General features: G+C 36.6%; 1 long non-coding RNA gene across 1 annotated transcript; it reads right to left on the minus strand.

The window, feature by feature from the left end:
• Positions 1-784: 784 nt before the first annotated feature.
• LOC147823378 (uncharacterized) lies at positions 785-9,667 on the minus strand. The gene is made up of 2 exons (XR_015443973.1): positions 7,321-9,667; positions 785-6,748 (listed from the first exon to the last, which is right to left on the minus strand). It is a non-coding gene; the product is annotated as an uncharacterized LOC147823378 (long non-coding RNA).
• Between the last annotated feature and the right edge of the window lie 12,237 nt (positions 9,668-21,904).

The raw sequence follows: 21,904 nt of genomic DNA on the forward strand, positions 1-21,904 counted from the left end.
CTACACCAGCCGACCCTGCAGGTGAACTCCGTCCTCTGCCCACTCACCCTGGCTCTCTGCATGGATGGATGTCCTTCTTGCCTCGATCAAGCTCTAGCTCCACAATACAGATATCCAGGTATCTAATTTGTATAATTATAGATTATTAATTTATCTGAATCAAACAAAATTCTGTGAGTTCATGGGTAGCTTATAAGATATAAACCTTCCCTTTTCAGTATTCTAGGGAAAGATTTGTTTTTATCTTCTATCTCCCATGAGCAGCTGGAGACACCCACAATGTCTTTTGCCTTTTTTAAGATGTCTGTGGTCTGAGAGATTTTTGAGAATTACAAATCTATAGCAATTGACTCAAAATTAACAGTGAATCATGCAAAATTTCAGCTCTTCAGCTAATAGTCACTATGGTTGTAGGAAAATCTGGTATTAGTCCGACAGAATCAACCCCTTAGACTATAATTAGCACTTGGCAAGTGCTATTTTTTCCATTTCTCAATTTTTAATGTACATTTTTTGGGCATTGGTATAGACTAAGAATATGGATGACATTTGTATTAGTTTTGTGAAATTATAAAACTGATTTCCAAAATGTTAACTTATTTAAATATACATTTTTCCTTTCCATTTTTGTTTACTGTCAGATTTGTTTTGAAATGTGATGTGTGTATGTGTGTGTGTGTGATAATTTCCCTTGTACAGTTTATCCATATACTTTTATCTTAGTACTTACCACGTTAAACCCTTATTTAAGGTTTTCAAACTTGGGGAAGTATATTTATTCCCATCATCTAAAAAATTCAAAAATTAAATATAAAATATTCAACATTTGATCATGTAAATAGACACACTATATATTACTTTACCCTCTCTTTTCTTTATATAATGAATTTGTTGAATAATAACTAGTTGAAAGGTAAAATTGTTGATTTGACTGCTCACTTTCATTTAGATAAAAAAGAATGGATCAAATATTATTCAATTTAATAGTTTTCTTTTGTAAAATCTGTAAGTAGTCATTTCTTAAAACTAGCATATATCTAGCCCTATTTCTTCATGAAGCACCACTTAAAATAAGTAATCATAAATAAATAATAATAAATAATTTTAAATAATAAATAAATATGTTTAAAATCCAGCAGTGGCCAGGCTAGAACGTCATTATCCTCCTGCAGTAGAGTAATTTTCTCTTCTCAAATATGAATGGGAAAACATTCATTATTTTTCTTGGCTATTAAATTACACACATTTATTAGCCTTTTCTTTTTTTCCAGAATGCTGAAACTGCAGAAATTCTTGGAGTTTATTTTCCTTGGATTTATTTTTCAGAAGTCTGTTATTTTAAAAAGTATATGAGAATACACCAAACTCAAAGATTTTGCAATAAAATGTACAGTAGAATACAGATTTTTAAAAAGACTATCATACCGTAGCTGTTTTATAATGTAGTAGTCTTGTTAATGAACACCTTTACCAATCTGATTAATTCTGTGAAAGATGACAGTTATGTGCCTCCATCAGCTTTCAATCTCAGAAATTCTTTTGATCTTTTTCCTATCTTACCTCTTTTTCCTTCTGAGAGCAATGCACTTTTCTCTATTAATAGATATATGGGATTCAGGATTAATATTATCTTTTCTGCTTGCATTACAAAATGAAGACGAATGTGCACTCCTCCTAAAGTGTGGTTTATGATTTAATAATGCCACAGCTCCTGGTCTTGTCAGGATTCTTACCTCTGCAAGCATATTTTGAGGCCACTCAATCTCACACACATCTCATATCATGTGGGTATCAGGAACATGAGGCAAATCTCCCAAGTGCTCTGTCTCTAAACAACACCACATCAGGTACATGGAGCAATGCAAGATACACTTTTTTGGCCAGTTATTTATTTCACTAAAATATCTCTTTGGGCTTATTCAGAAAAATTTGTATTTTCACTTAAAGTACTTCAACACTATTACCAAACTAATCACTGGATGTATATTTATTTTTAACGAATGCCTAGGAATTCTGCCTTTTGTTTACAACACAAAATGTATAAATATTTTTACACCTAAAATAAAATACAATTCAAAGTATGAATATGGTTTTGTAATAAAAGGTTTGTGTAGTTTGATATAATAGTCCAGGACAAGCATAATGTGAAACAAGGTATCTTATTTTTAAAATTGGAAAATGTTTTGTAACATTTGATGTAAAGCAAATGGAATATAGTCTTGTTATCAAATTCATATCTATTATACATTCTTCTGCTAAAACTTTGTTCCTTAAACCCAGATGAATAAATTTCCCAGCAGGGGAGAAAATGTCTCTTATCTGCAATTAAATCCTTGACTCCATCCGGGCTTGCAGTTTGGGTGATGAATTAGACAAACCCTCCCAGTGTTACTATGGGTTGGGGAAGGTTTTTGGAAGAAACATGCATTCTAGGAGCTGGAAGTAAACTTGCATAACACACATGTCCAGTTCATTGAACTGCTGACTTAAATCTAGTTTTTAAAGATAAGAGTGAGGCTCTGCACAAACTCCGAAAGGTCGAGTTATGCTAATGAGAAACATTTACTCAGCTGCTTGACACTTACTGGACATTATAATCAAATTGCAGTATAGGCAGTAAACTCTTATGCATGGTATGGCTTTTCAATCCATATGGTGTGCCAGAAATTTCCCAAACTACTGTACCTCTGAGGTGCATTCAACTGGGACATGTGTTAAAACAAGGATAGTGACCCTGCTTACGGAGCTGGGACAAAGAAACAGTGCATGTAAGAAAGCAGCCAACCCATAAAGCTTCTGTGACAGAGTTGAGATGAGAGGAGGAGGAAAGGATTCGAAAAAAAGAACAAAAGGGTATAAAATTCTGACCTTGAACATAGGTGATATACGAGAGGAGAAGGTTATTTATCATTTGTCACAAAGCTATATATATGGGAAAAGGGGAGCGATGGGGCCTGGGAGGATCTTTTTTACTTATACTAGGAATAACCGTATTGTATCAATAAATTAGACAATCAATTTCATTTCATTGCTATTATTTTATAGTCTATACTAAATTTGAAAAACAAGTAGGTAAACTAATTTATATAGGTAAACTAATTTAAATAATAAGTAAACTAATTTAGGTAAATAGATAAACTAATTTAAATTCTGGCCAATCTTTCCTGTTAATTTTATACTCTCTAGGAGTCTTACAGGCAGAGAGCCAATCTGGGATTCCAAAGACTCAAAGACTTCTAGGCTGTTCTGGGCACCTCCACCTAAACTCTGCCTGTTTAGAACAAATTAATTAACCACCTACTAAGACCTCGCTTTTGAACTTCACCAATATACATGTATAAATTAAGGATGTCTCTTGTACTATTATGCTCCATATGGTTTACATATTTTAGGTGTACATCACCAATAATTAAAATGATTCTTAATATCTATAATATATGCTGTACAATATTTACCTGTGTGACCAAACAAAAGAATAAAGGGAAATTTAACCTTCTGACAATGTTAGAACTGTGAGAAATAGAGGCTGTTACTTTAGCCTAAGAGAAGCCGTTAGAAATTACCAAAGAATACCCAATGAGGAGGTAAGATTTTACAGTAGGCTGTGAAGTTAAAAGATTTTCTTCTTTCACAAATTTTTTGTTTCTTGATTGGATTTTCCCAGATTTTAACAAAGGCTATTTCAAAGAATAATGGTTCCAATACTGTTCTAAGTTTAGAAAAAAGTGAAGAGGAGGAGGAGGTTGTTTCATATTTAAATTGTGAGAATGTGGCGTATTAAATCTCCCTTTTGGAGATTCACAATATATGTGACCAAAATAAACTGTATGCAATGTTTTTACCGCTTTTGAAAACTTGTTTAAAATAGTTTAATTTATTTGACTTTAAATACTTCCTGTACTTAGCCCTAATAATTTCCTGTAATTCTACTCTTCTGCAATACACAGTTTTAAATATGGATATATTTTCCCATTCCATCTGCTTATCTAGTCTTTTCTGAGACCATATTATTTTAAATATCAAGGATTCAAATCAAGTGCTAATATCAGATTACCTTCTTGGCCATTACTTTTCTTCCTCAAAATATTTCAGCTCTTCCTCATGTGTTAGTTTTTCTAAATTAATGTAAGAATTCTTTTCAAAATAAAAAAAGAAACTTTGCAATTTTAAAATTAGAATTCATTAATACTTGAACAGAAAAAACTGAGATATTTACTTGAATAAATTTACTCTGTAGGAACAGACCAGATCTTCATTTGTTCTAGTCATGGAAGAGAAACATCCCTAAGAAAAACTTTAAAGTTTTCTTTCTATTTTCTTATTTTTTGATGTTGATAATGTTGGTGAGATCTTCAGCTCAGCTAACAACGTGTATTTAGAGAAAAACCTACTGATTTTTTTCCACATTTATTCTGTTCCAGCCAATTGTCTGAACTATTAAAAAATTGCTTTGAATGATTTCCTTGGTTTACTGCATTAATTTACATTGTCAGAAAATAATGACAATTTTATATTTCTTATCTTTTATTACTGGTGTCTTGTTTGTCCTTTGTACCTTGTCCTTTTACTTTAAAGTGAAAATGTTAGTGCTGCTAACAAACATTTTAGCCCATTTTTTTAATGTTAGAAGGAGTGATGGTAGTTTTTCACCCTTAATATAATGTTGGCAGTTGATTTCAGGTGGACCCTCATTATCTTGTTAAGGAATTATTCTTCAAGTCCTAGTTCACAGATAGTGTTATACAAAAATAGAGGTTTCATTTCATCATGGCTTTTCAAAATCTTTTCCAAAGATCATATGCTTTATTATTATTAGCCTTTTGAAATAATTATGTCAACTGATTTCCTAATAAATACACTATCCTTACATTCTTGACTAATCCTAATGAATTATAGTGGATTGTTCTTAAGTATATCAAAAAATATAGTGTACCATTACTAAATCTAAGAATTTATTTTCCTAACAACTATTCTGAGCTTTTCTTTGGCTGGAGAAGTTGAAGACAGAGAAAAGATCTCCAGATATTTTTCAGCAGGTAGAGTGTCCATCATGATATATGCCCCAAAGTGATTTATTATTTTTTATATATAAGAAAAATGAGTTCCTTAAGCATCTCTATAAATTAAGCAAAAACATGTAATCTAAAACCTTTTATAAATTAAAAATTTTGCTATGTGCCTATTAATCCACTAAGGATTTTTATGTTCCCAATTTATGTGCATCAATTTTAGTAAAATTTAGCCCTCCATTAAAAGAAATGTGTCTATTTTCTTGCATTTTTCTAAAAAAATGCAGAAGGGGCATTGTTGTCAAAAAAGGGAGTTGAAGTTGTGACTGCCTCGCCAGCGCAAGGTCCTGAGTTTGATCCTCAGTACAAAAAAAAAAAAAAAAAAGGGAGCTGAAGTCAAGTGAACTTGGAGAACATGGTTCTGAATAAATTTGAATAGGTTTGCTTATTGTAGGAACTCTCAGAACCCTCCTTAGAAGAAAGTCTTTAGTCAGTGATTTCCAAACTTTATTATGGGACTATTTTGCCCTGAGAATTTGCCAATGGAATCAACTTTGAAGAATGGCCATTTATATCATTCTCATCACAGAAAAACAAAAATGTAGGTAGGTAAATGTGGATGCACATGCAACTGTGAAGCAATTTTTGAAATATTGCTTATAATTTGCCTATGAGTTTTCTCAATTTTTAAAACTTAAGCATCATTCGTCTGATTTAAGCTTTTCTTCAATAAGTGCTTTCTTGACTGAATTTCCTTGTTCATTGTGCTTACGAGTTGTACAATGGTCCTTTCTGGACAGTCAACAGATTTTGAGAGTTCAGCATAAGCAGAGTATTTCTCCTTTGACCTTTACCCTGGTCAATCTGGTTTTCTTAAGCATTACTTGAATGTTTTCTCTTTAGAAAGGGTTAGAAGTAATATTGGCTGCCATTAAGGAAAGAAATGCTGAATGAAGACTAAAATAAACCACAGCGTATCAGAATTGAAGATTCATCCAAAGACCTGACCAGTGTGAGGGGAAAAGCGTAAATGTTTATACTTACATAAAACTACAGAACTTTTTTTTTCAGTACAGTACTGCGGATTGCACTCAGGGGCTTTGCATGGTGCTATGTCCCCAGCCCTCTTTTTATTTGGAGGTACGTTTTTGTTAAGTCACTGAGTTGCCCAGATGGGGCTCAAACTTGTGAGTCTCCTGCCTCAGCCTCCCAGAGTGCTAGGATTGCATATTGCTACCATGCCTGGCTATTGGACCTGCCCAGGTCACATTCACAGCCCTGCAGGGACAGATCCTGGAATTCTGAGTCGGATTCCCTTCCTGGGGTGCAAGACAACACAGCTGTCTATTCAGCCGTCCTCCCAGTCGCCCTTCCTCCTTGCCCGGCATCTAAGTACAAGTCCTCCTCCATTCGCCCTGACTCCTCCTTGGCTTTTTAGAGGCAGCTCCTAGAACCCGGAGCACACATCATGTTCCGGAGAGCAGCTGGGAGGGGAGGCTTACTTCACACTGTTGCCTGTTGGGCAACCCCTAGGAAAATTTTTCAGAAAGCGTCCCTGAAAGGTTGCAGGAGCCGTTCTGCAGGAGGAAAACCCATTTCCACAGTGCTAGTGAACCCGGAAGCAGGAAGTCCATCGCTGGACCTCTGGTCACTACCTTGTCTGCTCTGGCACTTTCCGGTGCTTTCATTTGTTCAGTGCGCACAACTCAGTCCGGTCGCAGTGTGAGCCCCCACGCTGACTGCAGGGAGAAAGCCAGGTGTAAAAGACATAGTTCCATGAACTGCCAGCTCTGTGGGAGCTTTGTGTCTCCGCCAGCTAGAATGGTAAAGGGCACACCAGCACCTAATACATGTTTGCTGGGTCAACCACATAAGCATGACATTGCCTTACAGCCTCCCACAAGGATGCGGCTTTGTGCCACGCTGGATACCAGCACTTGCAGATTTCAGAAAGGGGGAGCGGTGCCCTTCCCTGCTCTGTTGGCAATCGAGAAAGAATTGCGTCCACAGAGGGAGTAGCTGCGTTTCTAGCAGCATCACCTCCGACTCTGTACCACCCTGGAGCTGCATAAACCGCAGCCCAGGAGCCCTGCCGCCTTGTGCCTCTTCTGCGAGGGGCCCGAGCGAGCGCGCCCTCTGCCCCTGGGCGGTACGGGGCTGTCAGGACCGCTGCTCCCCGCAGCTCCCAGCCCTTCCCGAGGCGGACGCCAAGCAGGGTCAGCGGGGAGTCTGGGCGCCCTGCACCTGTCACTCAGCAAGATGGATCGGGGCTCCCTTCCAGCCCTCCCGACCCTGGGGGAGGAACGTGTACCACGCTGCTGCCGCCGACTCCAGATCAGAGGACCAACGGCTCCAGCCCCCTGGGTGCCCAAAGCCTGTCCTGCTGACGCTGTTGTTTCCTTGCGTGTACACGCGAGCGCGCGCGCGCGCACACACACACACACACACACACACACACAACCTCTTGGCTAACACATGGTCCTTTTAAAAAAATTAAGCTAACTTTTTGTTCAGGGATGAGGATTAGAGTTTGTATGTGGATTCAACTGGGGAAAAGAAAGGCAGGCCCAAAGTAGAAGACAAACCACTTAATATATTTCCAGAAGTGCAGGTGATTTCTAGCGAACAACAACAAAAAATTACTAATCGCGACTTTTAAACTCAGTAAACTAAAAAGATTGGAGCTAGTATAAAGTTAAAGAAGGTCCTTCTCTAAACCAAGATTTGGTGGGTGGAAATTTACAGAATAAATTATATTTTTAAAACATTGATGATACATTACCAAAAATCTCTATATATTTTGATTTGTTTTAAGTAAATGTTGTACTAATAAGATTCATTAATTGTATAGAATGTCTTCCGATGGTCTCCACTGATTTTAAGCTGTCCCATATGCCTCTGTGGATGTCTTTGGGTGTTGTCCATAGCAGATTATCAGTCCATACACAAAATTCACATTATGTATGAGATAATTGGGTGACATGGATTTGGATCCTCATACAACCCTTACTGTATCATGTCAACCAACTTTTTTGCGTGTTTTCTCACCTGCAAAATTGAGAATAACAATAATTGTGCTTCATGGAATTTTGTGAGCATTGGGTTAGGTAATACATGCACACAGATATCAAACGGTGCCTAGAAGAGTTATCACAAAGAAGATACTAGCTATTTACTTTTACTAATTAATTCTGCTCTAAAGTTAAGTAAAAATTTAAAGTGTTTATAATCTCAGACTATTTTTAAATGAAATATTATTGTCCTCTTTATATATGTTGGCATTTCTGAATTTTTTGCAATAAATGTACCAATTAAAAAATGATCTATAACTATGACATAAAATTAGAATCAACATATTCAAACAGCAGAGCTCATTAGTAAGCTTTTAAACTTAATCAAGCTCTAAAAATCTGATTTTGAAGAGATTCGGAGAGAAACACTAAAATCTTGTTTATTTTGCCAGAAAGTACTAACCTTGTTATTTTAAAGCCAAGGTCAGTAGTAGGAATGCTGAGGGGGTGATGAACCAATTTGGGAAGGATTTGTCACTAACTGTCCACTTGCTGCCTGGGGACAATAACATAGACCCTGGCACCCATCGAAGGGGGTGAATGCGTCATCCATCTGGAAATAACAGAAGCAGCCATCATTTCCAATCCCAGTGGTCTCATTTTCTATATTTCCATGTGAACCAGACACACGGCCAGCACTAACTAAATCCTTGCACTTTTCAACTAGCTTTCAGGCACAAATGCATGTGAACACACATTAAGACATATTAACTTTCAGCCGTGCCCTGTGAATTCCATCAATGCCCTTGAAAATAGGCTTTTGTAGAACTAAGATAATGAAAATTTAATAAAAATCTTTACAATTAAGGTTAAGCAAAGGCTTAATAGATCCAATTTTATGTCCTTCATGTTATTATCTTTGAATTGTATGGCAAACAACTAATGATATCTGAAAATTAGTTTTAGGCTTTTAATTAATTTTTAAAATTTTAACTCCTGGAGGGCAAATATTTTGAAAATATTGATTAAGAAATAAGGCATATCTCGATTTAAAGATGTTGTGAAGACAAAAAATTGCGTTTTAGTCACTCTGATGTTCCCTTTTGCTAACATTCATCAACCCACTTTGGCCCTCTGACATTTGTAGCTACATATCAGTTGCTGGTAATGGCAGTGATGGTGGTGGCTGGTTGGTTCTTTGAGGAAAATATTTTTTGGAAATTACAATCTTTGGGACACCTATTTAAAATTATATTCTGAGGAACTAGGTCATGAAATAATTCCTTAGTAAAGAAGAAAATGACAATGAATTTAAGAGTTTTAAAAACTAATCGGCCCTGCACCAGTTCAGCCACCACAGCAAGGGCCTTTTGGGGTGCTCTAATTTCAAACTTTCGCGTCTGACCTGCAGCTACCGCTCGCTGCCACCGGAGGGCAGATTTTCACACCATTCGGAATAGACGCTCAATTGGAGCCCCGAGTCAAGGGTGTTCTTTTCCCAGCGCTTCATCTGCTTCTTCAGTTGAGCTTTATAGGCACCAGATTGTAATATAAAAATGTTGTATATAAATATAAGAAACACACATTTTCATTTCTAGGTTAAATATATTTTCTGAGAAAAAGGAAAAGGAAGAAATTAAAGAGAGAAAGCTGTGGTACTAAAAAGGAAGGACAAAAACTAAACAGGCTACAAATTACTTTGAAAAGACAAGAAGAAAGAAAAAAGAAAACCAGAGGTCTGATTATCAAATGCATATTAAGGTATTTGTTTTCATTCAAGGAAGTAAAGCTGACCATTAGTACATATAATAGCAATAGCAGTATTATGAAGCAGTACGAACAGCAGTGGGAGCCCATACAAATTGAATGCACTTTTCGTGCTATTATAATCACATCTTAGGGATGAAGAAACTAAGTGCAAAGTATTTTCTCATAGCCACCAGGAGTCTGGAAAATGTCCCTATCTTTTGCAACTATAAGCTCACATTACAGAGTTTGGAACACACACACACTCAAACTGAAAGAGAGGAGAGGGAGCTGTTGATGTGGAGATATTATGTAAATCCCAGGATTATTCATAATAGCAGAATTTGGAAGCAACTTTTCTAACAATAAAATTATCAAGAAAATAGTAAATAATATACAGTCATTGACATTAAAATCATGAAGATTAGAAGCAGTGGGAAAAATGTTTGGTGGATAGAAAAGAGTGCTATTGAGAAAATGCTATCTGTACCATAAGTAAAAGTACAAAAAATATGTGCCTAAATAGATAAGGATGAAAAAAGAAAGCTAATAAACAAACAACACACTTGTTAGGGTGTAGGACAGTAGAGATTATGTACCAACATTTTAAAAGCCATAATCCTAGCAAACATGCTTAAAATATTCCCAAAGGATGCAGTGTGAAAAAAATGTATCTTCCTGGGATTTTGGAGCAAAAGCAAGCTCAGCTCATTCCACACAATTCTTATTCACCACAAGTTACTCCGCCAGGCACACCCAGGTGGTCCTATGGCCGTGTCTTCATTGGTCAATTTTATCCCTCAAAGCACACATAAGATGCCGCAAAAATAGCTACTGTTTTTCTTAGCAGTAATAATAGAACACCGAATATGTACAAGGTTTCTAATTTTTTTTAAAAAATGTTATTGCTTATATTTTATGTCAAGTCCAATTTCTATGAATAAACATGGCCACTTAGGATCTCATGGTGCTGCCTACAGAATGATCTCCCAGGAGAAAGAGAAAGAAAAATTTCAATGACTTTCGGTGGCAGAGAGACCAATATGGACAATCAACAGGGCGTCACCTTCCGTGGCCTCCAACAAACCCTGCTGCAGCCCTAAACACAAAGACGCAGCATACAGAGAATACAAAGCATCTCGTAGGAACACTCCTATGAAAGGAATAAGGCTTTCCTAAGCTATGATAGATACCCTTTTGCTCTGTGGATTCCCTTCCCTACCTACTTGCTGTCTAGAACGACTGTTACTTGTAGTTTTTAAATCTTTCATAATGATCATTTGAGGATTAAGCACCCAAATTCTCAGATTGTACCCAGAACAACTGAAGGAGTTCAGTGAAAAACTGCTTTATAAAATATCTCCCCAGCTTGTAAGTCAAAGCAGTCTTTTTCTTTTTTTAATGGAGTAAAAACTGTACTGATCTTTACTGTTCTGTGCTGCAGCCATGTTTGGGCCCTGAGTGTTCCTTTTAAGGAAGCACCTACCACTAAGAAATAAGGAGCCTACTTAACCCTTACCAATTCCAGCTGCTGGTCAAAAGGCACAGCTGTCCTTCATACCTCCCCACACACTGTCCACATTGAAAACATGCAAGTTAAAGAGCATTTTAAATGCTTCATCCTTTACCACACTATACAAGAAAATAAATACAGAAATGCAGCTCTAGCACTGCAATTAGAGAGAGGCAGAAAACACAACAGTGGGGATTCTCATGTTGTCGAGGAAAGCAGGCAGCTGGTTTTGTTCAGAGAAGATTCAGGGGAACAGACTATCCCAACAAAACAGTGATAAATACTCTGAACTCAAAAAGAAGTAAGAGCACCCACCTACTGGGAAAAGCTCTGACATGTGATAGCAACACTGCCACACAGAAAGCATAGTACACTAGCAGTCTGAACCAGACAAGAGCATAAGCTTTCATTTGTTTACACAATGAACGTTTATTGAGCATCTGCTATGTGCCAGACATGGCTATCGATCCTTGGGATACACCTCTGAACAAAACAGACATAATACTGTCCTTTTTGAGCTTCCATTCCAGCAGGAACTTGGAAATGCAAGAAGAGTTCAAACCAGACCAAGATGGAATGTCCTTCTCTTGGGCATACTCAGCCAATTCCATAAGGAAGAAATAGTCAGAAATCACAACAAGACTCCATAGCACATTCACACATTCTCTGTAACTTATTTTATGTGTTTGAATGTATATGTATACATATATGTGTAATTATCATTTCATGGTGTGGCTTATCAATGATTCATTTACTTATCTGTTTTATAAATAAATATGCAATGCCTATTCTTTGCCCAGCTGTGACTAGGTCAAAAACTTTCAGTACCTGTATAAAATTTATTAAGACATTCCTTCAGGGATTGTGATATATAGACATTCAATTGGGAAGAGCCTTTATGACTATGAAAGTTAACATTCTGGTCCTCAGAAAAAGTAAACTTGGAAAGCATGCTCCTTATTTTGATTTCGATCTGGAATGTTCCCCCTAAGCTCAAGTCACTATTGGGAGAAGGTGCAACTTTTAGAAGACAGGGCCCACTTGGAAGAAGTAAGTCATAGAAGGAGGGGCCTTAAAGGGTGAATTGGGATACTGGCTCATTTCCTCTTTCTTCTGTCTCTTTCCATCTTTGTTTACTAAAAAAACTACTATATGTGGAGCTTTCCTCTGTCACACACTTGCACTATGTTTCTGCCTTGGAGCCAGCTGCCCATCGACTGAAACTTCTGAAACCATGAGCCACAATAAACTTTTCCTTTTTTTAAGTTGAATCTCTGAGTCGTTTTGTCCTAGTGACTGAAAGCTAACGTACTCCCAAGGAATACATCTTTGTGCAAGTTTTGTTTTTATCAAAGTTTCAGATGTTTTATTGAAGTCCTTCTGGCTGAGGACATAGCACAAGGCTCTGTTGCTGAAGAAGCAGGTGATGTTCTATGATTCCCACATTAGAGGAACAATCCAAAATGAGGACATATGCCACTGTCATTTAAACTCCTCATTTGTCCAACACAGCACTCCAGCTTGGAAAGTCATTGACTATAAAAGATAGCACCTTCATTCCAAAGTAATGTGATATGGGCATGTCAGGTCAAGCTGCTTTGATTCCCAGATTGTTAGCTCTAACAGAAAAAAAAACTCGTATTTTATATGGAATTTATTTGAGAACATCATAGAAATGAAGACCGTATCACAAAGAGAAAGAAAATAAGCCAAAAGAAATGTCCTCATTCCCAAAGAAGTCAAGTGCGGTGCAGAGTCCTCTCCGTTATTTCTAGTGAATCTATCGTAGATGACTCTAGTTAGTGGTGGTAATTATGTTCCATACGCCACAATCACTGAGTCAAATACTGGACTTTTGCTGCTAAGAGATATACAGAATTAAGTTCCTGTGTGCCTCTGATCACAACATTGTCTTCATCCAAGATGCCATTTGCATTATACAGGCTTGTTACACAAGCCAAGTTCCATCAACATTGAAAAACTGCTCTACGTAACATTTTTCCTGCATAACATTTAGCAGATGTTTTTGAAATTCTTCTGCAGACTCTAGATTTGTGAATGTTTCCTTACTGGCAAGTGTAACATTTTTCATGTTGTACCACCTTGAGAAAAATGCAAGTTGGTGACAGCAGAGAAGCTTTAACAACTGTGTTACTCTGGACAACGTGACTGTAAATTTCTTTGGCTTTCAGCGTCACAGTAGTGCTGTTCATTACGCTTTTTAAAATCAATTGTTATCCTATGAATCCATAAATTCAGCCACATTTTTGTCTTTTCATCATAAAGCACTGGTGTTAGTTACTTTATCTTTTGCCATTGTGGCTTCATGTAGAGGATCAGTGGACTTCCTTTTCCTTTTCCTCAATGCTTCATTAAGATTGACTTCACAGCTAACAGTACTATAACCCATGCTTCAAGGAGCTTATTTCTTGTAAGCTACAGTTCTTATGCTGGGGAACACCACACAACACTGTGCTGGAGGGCCACTGTAAACATGAGAATCATCAGGGAAATGTCCAAAAGTGCAAAACAGAGTGACACGAAATGAGTGGGTAAGGCTACTCGTTTACAGGATGAGAGCTGAATCAAAAATGCACTGTCCTCTTGTTGACCTCAGCCAGGAATATGTGGGTTCAGTCACTTAAAATTTTTGTCACAAACAGAAAATGCACCACTGACTACTAACTGGTTTAACAAGTAAACTTCAGTGAGTGGGCTGATTCACAAATACAAAAATAGGGATCAAGGGCCAGGGATTTAGCTCAGTGGTTTGCCGCCTGCTGCACAAGCACAAGGACTGAGTTCAATCCCCGGTACCAAAAAAAAAAAAAAAAGTAGTGACCAATGAGGATTGACTATACTTTGGAGTGAAGATAAAGTTGTTTATGAGTTCCATGAACATTTAATGTTGAGTAGACCACTGGGGGTTGTGCACAGTGAGAAACTCACATGATGGGAATTAAGGAGCTGAATTAACACTTATTAATGATATGCTCTGGTGTCCTTGACATTAAATGTGAAAAACATATATACAATTAAGTAAAAACCTAAACTAAAGCATACTCTCTGCCTTCCAGAACTATTGGCTTGCCTAGGACTCACATTTGTGAATCAGTGGCTTGGGCTGTTAGTCCTTGAAGAAATGAAAAAGTTCCTAATCACCTATTTTGAACGTTCCCTAACAGGCTGCTGCCTAATGGCTAAACTTAGGTCCTGATGCTTTTATATTCTTGAAGTGTCAGAAATTCATTGAAGAGGCAACAGAGAGTGATAGCTAAGAGGGTGAACTTTGAAATGGGTGGATTCAAGTTCTTGGACCTACCATACATGCTGCATACCCTTAAACAATCTCTTAGCTTACTTTAAATCATCTTAGCTGAAGGAAAGAATGGCACTAAATACATTGAATTTCTCAAAGAGTTAATGAAAAGACCAAATGGTGTACTCGGCAAGCATTTGAAAACATTAGCTGTTGTCAATGTATTAAGTACATCTTTAAGTGTCCAGGGAAGTAAGTGTCTTTAGGTGCTATCCTCCAAATTCAAGTCATTTTCAAAAAACTGAAAAAACTGTTCGGGAAAATGTCCAAAGAATAAATAACTCTAGATAGAGAACAAACTACAGAGTTTCAGTTCTACAGACAATTTCTGGGAGGAAATAGGAAAATGTGGGGTTGGCACAGTGGTTCCACCAGTGCCATCGCTTCTCACCCTTCTAAGAAGAAATACTTAAATATTCTCCAGTACGACCCTCCTCATGCTGTTCACATTCAAACTGAAAACCACTATCTTTCCCTTCCTCTAAATGAGTAGACTGAACTAAGATGTGTTACACACAAGAACCAATTCCCCACAATGAATGCAATCATTACGTATTACAAATATGAATGAATAAAAATTTCAAATTTAATTTTAAAAATGAGTAGAGGGCCAGGGATTTGGCTCAGTGGTTCTGCTGTCTGCCTCGCAAGCTCAAGGACCCGAGTTCAATCCCTGGTACCAAAAAAAAAAAAAAAGAAAAGAAAAAACAAGTAGATTTTGTTGCTTTCAAAGTGTTGATTAGAAGGCATAGTCATGGAGCTATCATAATCAAGAAATCCTTTACAACTGTTTCCCTTGTAGGTTCAAACCTCTTTACTTTTATTTCTTCCTTGCCCCAAATTGCTAAGAAGAGCTGAATGGCTCCATAAATCTGTCGGTCCTACTGTTTAAACCTCATAATTTGGAATTGTAGTAACCAACTGATTGAAGCTTCTGTGGTATGCAGGTGCTTCAAATTAAAAGTGAAAAATCTTCAATCTTAGCCATTTGGGGTCTCTACAGTAATCTTCTTTTATCTCTTGCTCTTTATTTCATAAAAATGTACAGTGTCTATTTTAGCCTCACAGTATAGGCGAAATTAAACTAAAATAAATTAGTGTTATGAGCCTCCTTCATTTGAAAAAATTAGGGAATCTTTTAGTCCTTTTTGACTTTTTATGAACTTTCCTTATTTTTTGTTTTCCTCCTTATATATTTTCTTTAAACACTTAAAGGAAGAAAATAAGTGCCATCACTCAGAGCTGCATTCAGGTCCACCACACTCCCTATAGAAAGTGTTTATGAAATACTGAGAAGGCATACTGTGCTCTGTATTGAATAGCTTACTGCTATGCTCTATACTCCTAAAATAATAGTTCATATCTTTGAAAATAGCTTCACCTCTTTTTAGTGCTTTTAATGCTCAGTCATGTTGTATGAGATGTATAGAAGTTTCCATGGGAAGGTTCCTCTAAGAACTGTAGTGAACAATTTGGTCTTTAAAGTCGAAAGTTTAGGAATCTGTGAATGAACACTTTTCTGGGTATAGACTCACATTAGCCAAGAACATAGAGAATAATGAAGGAGAATACCAATTTATTCACTTGGAGGGGACAAAATATTTCATCAGTCCAGTAATTCTACTTGCATTGTCTAATAATACTTTTCCTTTAGGGAAGACACTTAGGTTGTTAGATTATAATCAAGAAGTTAGAAGGTGGCAAGCATATCAGAATGAATTACTGTTTATTTAGCAAGAGATATGCATCAACCACAGTGGCCTAAGCCTCCACATCCAAAAGTCATAAAAGCACCTCACCACTGATACTTACAAACTGCCAGCCTCTGAGTGCATGGTAACTTGCTATGTTCTAAACTGATGACTCCTTTCTGTTCTATTTCAAAATAACACAAAAGACGATTAGATTTCTTCTTACAAAGTTTTCATTGTGCTGTACTCATAATTAATCTGTGATTCTTCACAGAACATTTCAATTAGACTTCAGAAACTATAGTTAAAACCAGTAAAAATGGTTTTATACTAGTTGAGGCCTATTCATGCATGCATTCATTCTAGAAATATTTAATGAAGTATTCAATGAACGCTTGTTACTTGACATCATATTAGCATTGAGCTAGATGTTGTGGGGGTTACCAAAGAAATAGAATATAAAATGACTACCAAACAATAAAGACCAAAGAAATTCTTCACTGTGTATCCACATATAGGGTTTATAGAATGGAGAGAACACAGTCAGCCATTCTTGGCTAGAAAGCTCTCCTGTAAAGGAAGAATCTGAGCAAGACCAAGAATGATGGATAGCACTCCAAAAGGGAAAGGAGAAAGCAGCATGAGAAATCTAATATAAGAAAATGAACATACTCAAAATAATCTTTAGTCAAGTCCAGCCAAGAAGTGATCTGATCCCATTTGGAGATGGAAAATTCTATTCTCACAGCAAAAACTTAACCAATTCTAGGATTTTGTCTGCAGTTGTTCCTTCATATATCCTGCCATTTTCTTATAACTTAAGAAAAAAGTATCTTTTTAAACTTATACACAATTAATGATGAAATTAATATTCCTGAGTATAGAAAGACACAAGGCATACTTCACCCAGTGAGTAGCTAACACTGGGTGACATTAAGGTAGAGAGGCACACTACTGCATCATTTATTTTTTGCTGTCTGGTAATCTGTTACCACAATCCCATATCTAGTTGTCCCCTCTAAAACTATAACTAATTTAAAATTTACGTTATACTAATAAAGAAGCCTCTATTATTAGATGACAACAGATACTTTTTTGCACATTACAAATTTAGTTCTTCATGAAAAGGCTGTTGAGTCTTTGTAAAACATCAGTTTTTTTATACTGGAATCCTCTGAACTTTAAGAGAATATGAACATTTCAGCAGGTAAAAGATAATCATTATTTTCCTGTGGTCACAGGGAGACTTAGGTTACCCATGAGGCTGAGGACACACATGAAGATGGTCAGTAAATCCTGCTTTCCTGGGTGTAGGCCACAGTGGGGCTTCCAGAGCTTAGGCTAGAATCCAGGCTAGGATCAAAGTCATCATACTTTATTTGAAACACTCAAAATAGGGCTCTGTCTTTTCTTTCTTCTTTCTTTCCTTCTTTCATTCTTTCTTTCTTTTCTTTTCTTTCGTGTGTGTGTGTGTGTGTGTGTGTGTGTGTGTGTGTGTGTGTGTATGTATGTACTAAGGATTGAACCCAGGGCCTTCTCACTGAACTAAATCCTTACAATCCAAGCTCTTTTTTATTTTTTATTTTGAGACAAGATCTCAGTGAGTCTCTAAGTTACCCAGGCTGGGTTCAAACTGGTGATCCCCTTGGCAGAGGTTTTTATGTAAACATTTCCCCTCTCTCTCTCTCTCTCTCTCTCTCTCTCTCTCTCTCTCTCTCTCTCTCTCTCCCCCCTCTCCCTCTCCCTCTCCTTCCCCCAATGAAGCTCACAAAGGAAATAATCAATAATAAAAGTAATACTAAAATTACCTGTGTTCACTCACTAGAATACCAAGTGACATTTTCCCAAAGATGATCATCAAAATTCTTTAAATATAGAGAAGCTGTCACCACCAGAGAGCAACTTAGAAGCCTTGTTTATTGATTCCCAAGATAACCTGAATGGAGACTGAAGGTTGACCAGTGTTATCTGCCTTCCCTGATAGGGAAAGAAAAATGCACGAAATCTTATTATGTTGCCTCCCTTCCTCTAGCCAGTGGGTAATAAGAACAGAAATGCATGTAGTTTCCTATGGGGACTATTTTTCAAACCATCATATCCCATTCTTTGATAGCAATATTCCCACTCACGACTTGGTCAATGATTTCATTCCCATGCTAAGTAACCACAAAACATGAAAACACTCTAGTATCAAACCACATGTCCTGAACAAAGTGTATTTAAAAAATGGAATGCAATCCTGTAGCATAAGCAAGCCTTTAAAATTCATTTCCAAATATCATTATGTATATTCAAATAAAGTGTGGATGAGCCCCAGCTGTCTGAAGAAGTGATATCTGCCTCTCTCATCTAAATCATTCTGCACTGGTGGTGAGTGTGTTTGTTTTGCTTTGGAAGCCTCACACACAAAAACTAACCACTTTGCAAAATCAGATAAACAAGACAATAATCTGATCAGACAGAGTCAGAATGGTTCCTCTACTGCTTCTTTGTCCTAACCTTCCATTGCCATTGCTACCTTCTGCAGCTGTCCTGGGCATCTGCAATTTATCAATCACTAATTGTAGACCAGTCCTTTGAATCTGCACATGAAGAAACTGAGGCCAACAGAGTAACAGCAGATGCAAATAAATCACAAAACAAAGGAAACCTTCAATAATCTCATTTATAATTCTTTTTTTCATAACCTCATCTTACCTGCATTAGGTTAAGAGATTATTGTTACTCACCTATCATTGCCAACTTCCCCTGTCTCCTTCCCTTGTGCCATGAAGTAAATAAGAGCTGAGTTTTTAAAATATGACCTTTTAAATTTTGTTTGTCCTGGAAAAAACACTGAAGGATGTTTTTATTGGTATTGTGGAGTGAAGAATGAGCACAAGACATGCCCCTGGCTCAAACTGCATGCAGGTGAGTTCAGCCTTTTGTCATGGTTACTTTTAGTCAAAGGGTAAACTGACTTCAGTCACAGGCTGTGCTGTGAGTAAAAGCAGACATTCATTCATTTATAGAGAAATAAACCCCTACTGAGTACTTCATAGATCTGTATGTAAAATAGCCCAATTTCCATAATCATTTATTCCAATATTTTACTGTTTAACTGTGATTGAAAACACCTCCACAAAAGAATTAGTTGTGTACACATACAGCTTAAATGTGACTTTTCACAAAATGAAAAGTGGTGATACTATTGCAGTTAATTTTTCATTTCCCCACTGAAAAATTAAAATTTGTCAAAATTTATTAAATTTTAACTGATACATAAAACATAAAAATTGTACATACTTGTGGGGTACTAGGTGATGCTTCAAAATATTATTTTTTAAGCTTATTTTTTCATATTTCATATATTGGAAATGATTCTATTACTGTCATATTCATGTTTCAGATGGACCTTTGAAATGATAAAATGAGAACTAATTTCCACTAAAAATATATTCAACCAATCTTGTACCTGTCCAATATAGTCTACATCTCAGGATTGTATATTCCCTGTGTAATTCTAAATCTTATTCAATTGAATTTAGAACCGGAGGATTCAAACTTGGACTATTTGCTTTAAGCGTTTTTCCATTTCTTTGTTAGAAATAACTTTTCCCCATAATAGGAAGAGTATATAAATCATTATAGAATATCTAGAAAGAGGCAAAAACATAGAAAAGAAAAATTAAAATTTACTCAAATGTTAACATCCAGAGGTAAATACTGAAAACATTTTGATACATTTTAATAAGATTTAGTTGATTCTCAAGATAATACCAGGGTATCCTGGTCCCTAGGATAACTTTTGTGTTTTGTTATCTATCCCCTTTGGTGATAATGAATATTTTACCATATTGTTAAATATTCTTCGATGGTGTGATTTTCAATGATTGCCCCATCACCTAATTATGAATTATATTTATTTAATCGATCCCTGATGTTGAATATTTAGGAGACCTGTCTTTTGCAAGAGCTGTAACAATCACCAGAAGGAATTGGGCCACTGCCACACAGAAGGGCACCAACTCATCTTCTGTCAATCAGGGACAGATCCACAGCCCACATCCCCTTCATTCCTGGTGAGTTAGGAACACTGGAAAATCTGATCCCACCAAAGTCATATTTTGATAGAGGTGGCCCCTCTAGTTCAATGACCTGATATTCTATATATATCAAAGCTTCCACATTATTTGGAATATTAATATGTGCAGTGTTTATCATAGGGCTACCATTCCCTCTAATAGTTCCTGTGAAACCCCAAGCCTAAGAAGAGATGAAGATCTCTCTTACATGACTTTCCTGGTTGCTATTCTTTACTAATTTTTCTTATGCCGTACATCTGAGTAAAAGCAATTTGTACATGGCCAATTCAACAACCACTAGCTATGATGAGTGCCCTTAATTTGGTTCAGCAGAAATGTTTTCATTGTTGTTGTTGTTATTCCTAAAGCCATATATGTACTGATTAGAAGCAGGAATGCCTGACCAGGCCCTGCAAAAGGAGGTGATGAGAGGTATGTCTGAGCGACCTCGTCTCTGGTTTAGTGTCCCTGAAACTCTGCACTCCTCACTGAAGTCTGTTGATAACAGGGACAGTGTTCAGCAACTCTCAGCAGCTGACTTTCTATCAGAGACTCGAGCTGAAAGGATGTGGGGTATTCTGTCAGCACAGAAGGCTGATACCATTAGAAGACATGAACATTGTTTAGAATGTGAAGCCAAACAAAAATCTAGGTCATTAAGTGCATAAAAGAAAAGACTCCATCCCAAATAAAATGCTATTTGAGAGAACCAAAGGAATAATAGTGCAGTCAATTGATAATAAAGAAAAATATTGTTTTACATGTATTATCCTAGTGTTATTTGGGACATCTTATCCTTCAGGATATTTGAATTGATATAGGATTGGATCTAAAAAGGAAATTTTAAATATGAAAATAAACAAAATCTCTCCAATTTCTCTGGAAAGCTCCATCCTGGAGAATAAGTAAACATTAGAATGCCATATAATCTCGAAAATATAAAAAATGTGAAGGAAAATAATATACTCATGGGAATCTTAATTCATGAGACAAAATTCAAATAGTTGTTCAGAGAAATTTAAGCCCTTGACAGTTTTTATTGTTTTTTGGGGGGGGGGGGTTTGGTACTGGGGATCGAACTCCGGTCCTTGCACTTGAGAGGCAGCTGGAGGAACCACTGAACTAAAACCCTGGCCCCCTTGACAGTTTTTAAAATGATGTAAAGTAGAATGAAATGTAGTTTTCACTTCAAAAAGTAGATGCAAAATAAACTGGAAAAAAAAAGCAGTTGCCTTTAGGGATCATCAAATGGCATGATATCTTCCAAATATTCACCAGAGTTCAAGGGTAAAGGAAAATGTGTGAAAAGTGTTTGAAAAATAAATTCTTGTGCTCCATAAAGAAGAAACAACAAACTTGTCTTGAGTACATTTGGTTATGAGAAGCTTTTGACTTTTTCTCTAGTCCATTCGTTCGTATGAAAATCAAAACTGACAATTTATTTTCCATAATCATTTGTATCCATCTAGTGCTAGCAATAGCAAAGAAAAAGGGGGTTGCCAGATAATGAAACTTTAGGAGAAATTCCTGAGAGAGAAAGAGAAGGCCATA

The sequence above is a fragment of the Heterocephalus glaber genome, unplaced genomic scaffold, assembly GCF_053883595.1.
Source record: "Heterocephalus glaber isolate CG9 unplaced genomic scaffold, H.glaber_assembly_v1.0 deba00001587, whole genome shotgun sequence".
NCBI lineage: Eukaryota > Metazoa > Chordata > Mammalia > Rodentia > Bathyergidae > Heterocephalus > Heterocephalus glaber.